The sequence below is a fragment of the Mixophyes fleayi genome, chromosome 2 (assembly GCF_038048845.1).
Source record: "Mixophyes fleayi isolate aMixFle1 chromosome 2, aMixFle1.hap1, whole genome shotgun sequence".
In the NCBI taxonomy this organism is placed as follows: domain Eukaryota; kingdom Metazoa; phylum Chordata; class Amphibia; order Anura; family Limnodynastidae; genus Mixophyes; species Mixophyes fleayi.
This window is the reverse complement of record NC_134403.1, coordinates 357,221,295-357,230,434: the sequence shown is the minus strand read 5'-3', so window position 1 is coordinate 357,230,434 and position 9,140 is coordinate 357,221,295.

Below are 9,140 nucleotides of genomic sequence, written 5' to 3'. Positions count from 1 at the left end.
CTCCATTGTTCATGTCGGAAAACAGGGAAGCTGTGGTACTGTAAGTCTACACCAGATAAGATGTGGCAAGGTCTTCTTGGATTTATGCCTGTATCTGGGGGGATGTTGGGTGATGTTGAGTGATCCTGTCATGTGGAGTGAAATTATTGGTCTAAAGTCTTATATGATGTTCTATCTACGTATTAGTTTGCGGTTTTAGGGCATAAAATGCTTGCAAAGTTAATATGAAATTACCATTGTTCTAAATGAATTGAATGGTCTGTATTGTGCATACAATAATAAATTGAGAATATTCTGAAGAGACTTCATTTTTGGATTATTTCTGAAAATTGCCTAACATCCCATATAAGCCATCATATTATTTGTGTTGCTGTCCACCAATAGGGCGACCAGAAAAACAATTGACCTGTTCTGAGAGTAGAGGCCAGGAGCCCGTACACAGGTGCTGATAGATCAACTCAACAAGACACCAAGATTATTATTATTATTTATTTATAAGGCGCCACAGATTACGTAGCGCCGGATACAAGAGCAAGTAACAAATAGATGAGGTAATACGTATAAGTAGCACAGATGAGTGTGCGTAATGCTATGGGGACTCACACAGAGTGCAGCAAAATATGTAACAGGACGAACGAGGGAGTCAGACGGTAGACAGATGTGGGACAATAGGTAGAGAGGACCCTAGCTGTGAGAGCTTCCATTCTAGAGGAAGGGGTGGTGAGAGACAGTAGGACCAACTGGGAGAAGATGGAGATGGCTGGTGATGGATAGAATGGTTAGGAGGTGGTAGGATAGGCAAGTTTGAAATGGTGAGTTCTGAGTGAGCGTTTAAAGGACTGAAGGTTGGGGGAGAGTCAAGGGAAACAAGTTAGGGAGTTACAAAGATTAGGGGCAGCACGGCAGAAGTCTTGGGGGCGAGTATGGTAGGAGGTAATGAGAAGTGAATTGAGGCGGAGGTCAGAGGCAGAGCGGGTGACTGGGTAGGTATGTACCTCGAGCCAATGTCAGAGATATGTAAGGGGAAGAAGTGTCAGTAAGGGCTTTGTAAGCGAGGGTAAGGAGCTTACTGTTATGATTCCTAGTGCATTCAGGAAGCAGCAACAGAAGTATAATAAACCAAATGACTTTATTCCGGCAAAATACATAAACAAGGATTCAGTTCATGTGATATGAAGATTTCCAGATAGCAGTCTAAACAGGTATAACTCAAATCCACAGATATGAAAACGTGTGATAAATGGCAGGAAAGTCCACAGAGCAACAGGTTCCAAGTAATGGCAGGTACAGTTAAGTAGCAGGGACAAGAATAATGAATTACCCCAGTCCAGGAGGCACGAGGCTGTCCAGGGAAGCAGACAAACGGAGTCCAGTAACCAAGCAGAGATCAGGGCAACAAGAGTTCTATCAAAATCCAATAACCAGGCAGAGGTCCGGGTCACAAGCAAATAAGCATAGTCCAGTAATCAAGCAGAGGTCAGGACAACAGGCAAACAAGCAGGGTCCGGTAATCAGGCAGAGGGTGACAACAGAAGATCAAACAGCAGCAAAGCAGAACAGGAACAGGGATAAACAGGAGACCAGCAGCAGCCGGGTAAAAACGATGAACTGCACAGAGCACAGATTGAGGCAGGTATTTGGAGCTGTGAGACAGGTGCAGTTCTAATCAGGCATCAAGCAATTAGATTAACTCCTACAGGCATGGTGAAATGTTCAGGAACAGAACAGCAGCACCTCTGGTGGATTGGAGGTACTGCTGCTATGTACAAAATATAGGCAGAGTCGTAAGACTTACATGATAAGATTGACACAACTGAACTGTGAGGCGTGGAGTCTAACTCGCTCCAGTGTTCACCAGGGACCACCGCACGTAGGTATGTGCTTGGCTGCGATGGATGTGCAGGTTGCAGCCCTAGTAGACAGTTCTCAGTGAGGTAACTGGTGAGAAAACGTAGACAAGAAGATCAAGATGAGTCAAAGCCAGTGCCAACAGAGCAGGTACCGAAGGAGAAGCAAAATAGGTCTTCAGGAGTAGCTGAGGTCGTACTCACCAAATTGAGTCTCAACTGCAGGTGGAGGTGAGGGCTCTTTATAGAACTTATATCAGACCAGAGGGTTTATTGGAGACATAAGAAACATGTTGAGGGAGGATGATAATTTAAGTCTAAAGGTTACAAGATTAATGATGTGCATAATGGAAAATGTGAAAATGTAACGAGGAGTGAATTTCAAGACGGCATGAGCTCCAACTCCATGTCTTTTTATTAATACTGGTTACTGATACAAATATTAACAATATTAACAAGCCCTCACCTATGCAAAATATATATATATATTTAGGAGATATTCTAGGAGTGATTCGCAATCAGAGATATAATACTGTCACGGGCACTAGGAGTTCTGCCCAGGATTCACCAGTTGATAATGCTTACCAGAGGGGCGGGGTTTACACAGCGGACGTATATAACAGCAGATGGAGAGAGAATGCCAATGAAATAGATGAGAGTCAGTGACTTGCAGCTGTACTGGTAGGAGAGTCAGCGACTTGCAGCTGTACTGGTAGGAGAGTCAGCGACTTGCAGCTGTACTGGTAGGAGAGTAGAGTGGATGTGAACAGGTGAAGGAAGGTAACGGGAGAGTCAGTGGTCTGCGGACAGCAAGTTGTACCACTGCTGTGAAGGGAAGACTTGTCCAGGTGCAGGTAGGTAGCGGGAGAGTCAGTGGTCTGCGTATAGCAAGTTGTACCACTGCTGTGATGAGAAGATTTGTCCAGGTGCAGGTAGGTAGCGGGAGAGTCAGTGGTCTGCGTACAGCAAGTTGTACCACTGCTGTGAAGGGAAGACTTGTCCAGGTGCAGGTAGGTAGCAGGAGAGTCAGTGGTCTGCGTATAGCAAGTTGTACCACTGCTGTGAAGGGAAGACTTGTCCAGGTGTAGGTAGGTAGCGGGAGAGTCAGTGGTCTGCGTACAGCAAGTTGTACCACTACTATGATGAGGTGAGGACTTGTCCAAGTGCGGATAAGTGGAGGAGTGATAAGAGTCTATGACTGTATAAATACAATTGGAGAGTAGAGGAGCTAGTCCCAAACAGATATGCAGCGTCACAGCTAATAGTCTATAACGGGTATGTATACCGCTGTTGAGTAGAGAAGCTTGTTCAAACAGATATGCAGCGTAACGGCTAATAGTCTATAGCGGGTATGGATACCGCTGCTGAGTAGAGAAGCTTGTCCAAAGCGGATATGCAGGATAACAGCTGATAGTCAATAGCAAGTATGCATACCGCTGCTGAGTAGAGAAGCTTGTCCAACGAGGATATGCAGGCACAGCAGGAGAGCTGAGAGACTGTAGCGGGTATGGGAACCGCAGGTGAGCAGAGCAGGTAATCCAGCAGACAGCTGAAGACACGAGCAGGACACAGGAGTCAGTAGCGGGTATGGGAACCGCCTATGAGTAGAGCAGGTAATCCAGCAGACAGCTGAAGACACGAGCAGGACACAGGAGTCAGTAGCGGGTGTGGGAACCACCAATGAGCAGAGCAGGTAATCCAGCAGGAAACTGAAGATACGAGCAGGACACAGGAGGCACCTTCAGAGACTCACAGGGAATGAGACTCAAGATCAGGCAACGATACAATGGCCACAGGTGCCTTAAATAGAGAGAGGTGATTGATCCACCAATTAGGTTAAAAGCAAGGTCATAAGAGTTCATGGATGCTGCGCATGCGCAGTCCATCAAGATGGCGGTCGGCCGCGGCTCAGGACAGACGCCGGCAGGAAGGATAGAGAACCACGCACCAGCACAGAGGCACTCACGGTCCGGTGAGTGACAGTACCCCCCTTTTAAAGGTGGGCACAGAACACTTCGAGCCGGGTTTGCCCGGAAACTTGGAGTAATTTTTTTTTAGAAGAGCTGGAGCGTTGAGATCATCTGCGCGGATCCAAGAACGCTCCTCTGGACCAAAGCCCTTCCAATGCACTAGGAAGCGAAGAACTCCTCGCGAAATTTTGGCATCGAGAATATGAGTAATTTTAAACTCCTCCTCTTGATGAACTTGTACTGGCCGAGGTGCTGAAGGAGGAACAAAGAAATGGTTGATGATAAGAGGCTTGAGTAATGACACATGGAAGGCGTTGGAGATACGAAGGTTCTTAGGTAATAGTAGTTTGAAGCACACCGGATTTATCACCTGAGTGATTTTATATGGACCAATGAAACGTGGAGCGAACTTCATGGACGGAACCTTCAGGCGAATATTTTTAGTAGAAAGCCATACGCGGTCTCCCACTTTAAGTGGTGGAATAGATCGCCTCTTTTTATCAGCAAAACACTTGTATCTGGCAGATGTCTTCTTCAGGGTGAATTTAACCTGAGACCAGATAGTTTTGAAACTCTGACATAAACTCTCCACTGCAGGAACTTGGGTGGGAGGGAGGGCAGGAAATTCTGGGAGAGACGGATGGTGACTGTATACCACAAAGAATTTTGAAGATGACTTATGATACATATTGTTATGGGCGAATTCAGCCCACGGAAGCAAATCTACCCAATTGTCTTGGTTGGCTGAGGAGAACATCCTTATGAAAGTCTCAAGATCTTGGTTGACTCTCTCGGTCTGTCCATTTGATTGAGGATGGTAGGAGGATGATAGTGACAATCGGATACCCAAGGTCTTGCAAAGGGCTCGCCAGAATCTGGAGACAAACTGAATTCCTCTATCCGAAACAATCTCAGATGGACATCCATGAATCTGAAAGATCTCCTTGATAAAATGGTCAGCCAGAGTAGATGAGGAAGGTAATCCGGTCAAATGAAGAAAATGTGCCATTTTCGAAAATCTATCCATCACTACCCAGATTGTATTGCAACTTTTACTAGGAGGAAGATCGGTGACAAAGTCCATACTAATATGGGTCCATGGTTTGGAATGAATGGGTAGTGGTTGAAGTAATCCCGCCGGTGTTCTGCGGGGGGTTTTAAACTGGGAACAAACCTCACATGCGGACACAAATTCTTTGACATCTCTCCTCATAGAGGGCCACCAGTAGCTTCGAGAAAGGATTTCTAATGTCTTGCGTTCTCCCGAATGTCCAGAAAAACGGGAAGAATGATACCACGATAATATTTTTTTACGTAGAGATGGAGGAACGAGGGTTCTCCCAAATGGTAGCACCTTGGTGGAAGAAGTGGCCAGAGTCACACATTTGGGATCCAATATGGGATGATTAGGACTATCCTCAGTGTCAGAGGATGCCACAAACGCCCGAGATAAGGCGTCTGCTTTTCTATTCTTGGAAGCTGGTTTGAAGGTTATGATAAGTTCAAAACGAGAAAAGAAAAGTGACCATCTTGCTTGATGAGGCTTCAAACACTGAGCTGACTGCAGATATAACAGGATTTTGTGGTCAGTAAAAATAGTTACAGGATGACGAGCCCCCTCCAGCAGATATTTCCACTCCTCTAATGCTGCTTTTATGGCCAACAACTCCTTGTCCCCGACGGTATAAGACCTCGAGAGTAGAAGGCACAAGGATGGAATTTTTGTTGCTCCGATCTTTGAGATAGAATGGCCCCTAGGCCAACATTAGAGGCGTCTACTTCCAGAAAGAAAGGAAGGGTCACGTCAGGCTGTCGAAGAACAGGGGCGGTAGAGAACGCCTTCTTAAGGAAGTGAAAGGCTTGAAGGGCCTCGGAGGACTATTGTTTAGTATTAGCGCCCTTACGGGTCAGAGCCACTATTGGAGAAGCAATGGAGAAAAAACCTTGAATGAAGCGTCTGTAGTAGTTTGCAAACCCTAAAAAGCGTTGGACTGCTCTGAGGGTAGTTGGCTGGGGCCAACGTAGTACAGCGTTCACCTTCTCCGGATCCATCTTTAGACCTACTCCGGACACAATATATCCCAAGAATGGAATCTGGGATAACTCAAAGGAACATTTCTCTAACTTGCAGAATAATGAGTTTCTCCGGAGTCTGGAAAGGACCTCTGCCACATGTTGATGATGAGTGGGCAGATCCTGGGAGAAAATTAATATGTCGTTCAGGTAGACGACGACACAAACATACAACAAGTCCCGGAAGATCTCATTCACAAATCCCTGGAAGACAGCTGGGGCGTTACACAACCCGAAGGGCATAACTAGATATTCATAGTGTCCATCCCTGGTGTTAAAAGCTGTCTTCCATTTGTCTCCGGACTCGATGCGGATTAAGTTATAAGCGCCTCGGAGATCCAGTTTGGTGACTATCGGGGCTCCCTTAATGGGGTCAAAGAGCTCGGTAATTAGCGGAATAGGGTACTGATTTTTAATATTAATGGCATTAAGTCCACGATAATCTATACAGGGTCGTAATGACCCATCTTTCTTCTTAACAAAAAAGAACCCCGCTCCAGCGGGAGAAGTGGAAGGTCGAATAAAACCACGATGGAGATTCTCCTTGATATAATCAGATGTTGCTTGGGTCTCTGGTAGCGAGAGAGGATACACACGACCCCTAGGAGGGTTCTTGCCAGGTTGTAAATCAATCGGACAATCCCACGCCTGATGGGGCGGAAGGCGTTCAGACTGGATTTTATCTAACACATCCGCGAAGGAAGCATACTGTGGAGGGAAAGACCCGGCGGACAGGGTGTAATAGAAGTTTGATTTATTTTGAGTGGAACAACTTGAGACAGACATCTCTGACGACAATCCGGACCCCAGGAAGTGACTTGAGGAGTGTTCCAGTCAATCTGAGGAGAATGAAGTTGAAGCCATGGAAGGCCAAGTACAATGGGACTGGTGGTAACAGGAAGGACCAGCAAAGAATTTTTTTCCTGGAGTAAGGCTCCGATTTGAAGGGACAATGGAGTCGTACATTGAGTGATGAGTCCATTAATTATGCGAGAACCATCAATAGCGGTGACAGCGATAGCTGCTTTTAAAGGAATCACTGGTAGGGACCATTGATTCACTAGAGAACTAGATATAAAGTTTCCAGCAGCTTCAGAATCCAGAAGTGCTTGAGACAAAAACGATTTGGTGGCACAAGTTGTACCACTGCTGTGAAGGGAAGACTTGTCCAGGTGCAGGTAGGTAGCGGGAGAGTCAGTGGTCTGCGTATAGCAAGTTGTACCACTGCTGTGAAGGGAAGACTTGTCCAGGTGCAGGTAGGTAGCGGGAGAGTCAGTGGTCTGCGTACAGCAAGTTGTACCACTGCTATGATGAGGTGAGGATAAGTGGAGGAGTGATAAGAGTCTATGACTGTATAAATACAATTGGAGAATAGAGGAGCTAGTCCCAAACAGATATGCAGCGTCACAGCTAATAATCTATAGCGGGTATGTATACCGCTGCTGAGTAGAGAAGCTTGTTCAAACAGATAACACATTTTAAAGTAGTTTAAAAGGCATTGTTTCCACAGTAAGAAGCAGATTGACAGGGTATGTCTGCAATTAAACAGAGCACCTCCAAAGAACTCCCTTTTAAAGGCAAGGTGGTTGTGTCATCTGTGCTGTGGGAGGAGTGTAAGTTATTTAAACCTGTCTCTTTCTTTTATGTGTGTGACTGATCCCAGACAGTGGCCAGTGTGACTGATCCCAGACAGTGGCCAATGTCTACGGAGCTGGCCTGTGCTACTTTAGCGTTAGGTTCACAAGAAAAGTGTGTGCAACTTTATATAATGAATTGCTTTGGCATCCTGACAAAATAAGCAAAGTTAAAAAGCAAGAAATTCTTCATGTGTCACAATATATATATATATATATATATATATATATATATATATATATATATATATACACACTCACACATACTGTATATACTTAACTGCCAGACTTTAACCTGCACACTAATAGAAAAAGGTTACTGACCCCTGCACTAAACAGTAAAAAAATCATTTAGCATGGAGATACCCTTCAAAGGATAGCTACACCCAAAAGTAAAAATTCAGTTTAGTGTGGAATATCCTAAATTACACTTGGAGCTAGAAGATTACTTATTTGGGGTTTGACATTCATGTGACACCCTAGCGTCTGAAGCGCACCCAACGTTATGTGCACGCTCTCCCTGGCAGCATGTTGGTGGTGGTGGTCATAAAGAAAAGACCGGGTCGGCAGGAGCAAGGAGAGTGCAGGTGACCATGGAACATATGATCGCTATACCCCAGATAAGTAATCATCTGGAATACGTTTTGACTTTCACCAAAAACTGATTGTTCACTTTTGTGTGGCATTGTTCTTAAAAGAATTCTATTGGCGATAAAGGGAAACCAAGGACTCATGTGAGCTCTTGGTCTGTCCATACCTGCCAACATATTCCATTTCACCTGGGGCAAAGTGCTCAAAATGTTTTTGAAACAATGATGACATTAAACTCTCCCATATTTAAAGGAGCTTGATTTTAGCATATTTTAGAATTTTTTCTAAAAAATCCAAAACCAAAACACACGAGGGTGGTTTTGCCAAAACCAAAACCAAAACTCCAGCAAAACAGGTTCACCAGGCTTCTCCAAGCGAAAGTTTCCCCGGCTTGTTTAGGAAGGACATCGGCAGTACAAGCACCACCGCCATTCTCATATTGTTAGCAGGGAAAATCTTTTGAAAAATGTTTTATTTATTTAAATAGAGCATTTTATTTCAAACCAAAGTGCTAGCCAATAATGTATTTATTCTTTTACACATGATTAAATTGGGGCCAACGTAGTACAGCGTTCACCTTCTCCGGATCCATCTTTAGACCTACTCCGGACACAATATATCCCAAGAATGGAATCTGGGATAACTCAAAGGAACATTTCTCTAACTTGCAGAATAATGAGTTTCTCCGGAGTCTGGAAAGGACCTCTGCCACATGTTGATGATGAGTGGGCAGATCCTGGGAGAAAATGCACCAATGCACCAATCCCCTCATACTAGCCCGGCGAATCGGTAACTCTTATCCCTGACGACCACTGAGCCGCCTCGGCGATGTTTTAATAATAAATTTCACTGTTTTCTATCACTCCGATAAGCAGCCTTAGAAAACTAGTCCTGTCGCTGGTAATAATAATTAGGCCCAGAGCAGAGGCCCCGGCTGTATGTGAGTGTGGGCACCTTGCTAGATACAGCAAATGTTGGAGACATGGGGTGGCTGGCAAATTTTTAGCCAGGGGGAGGGGGGACTC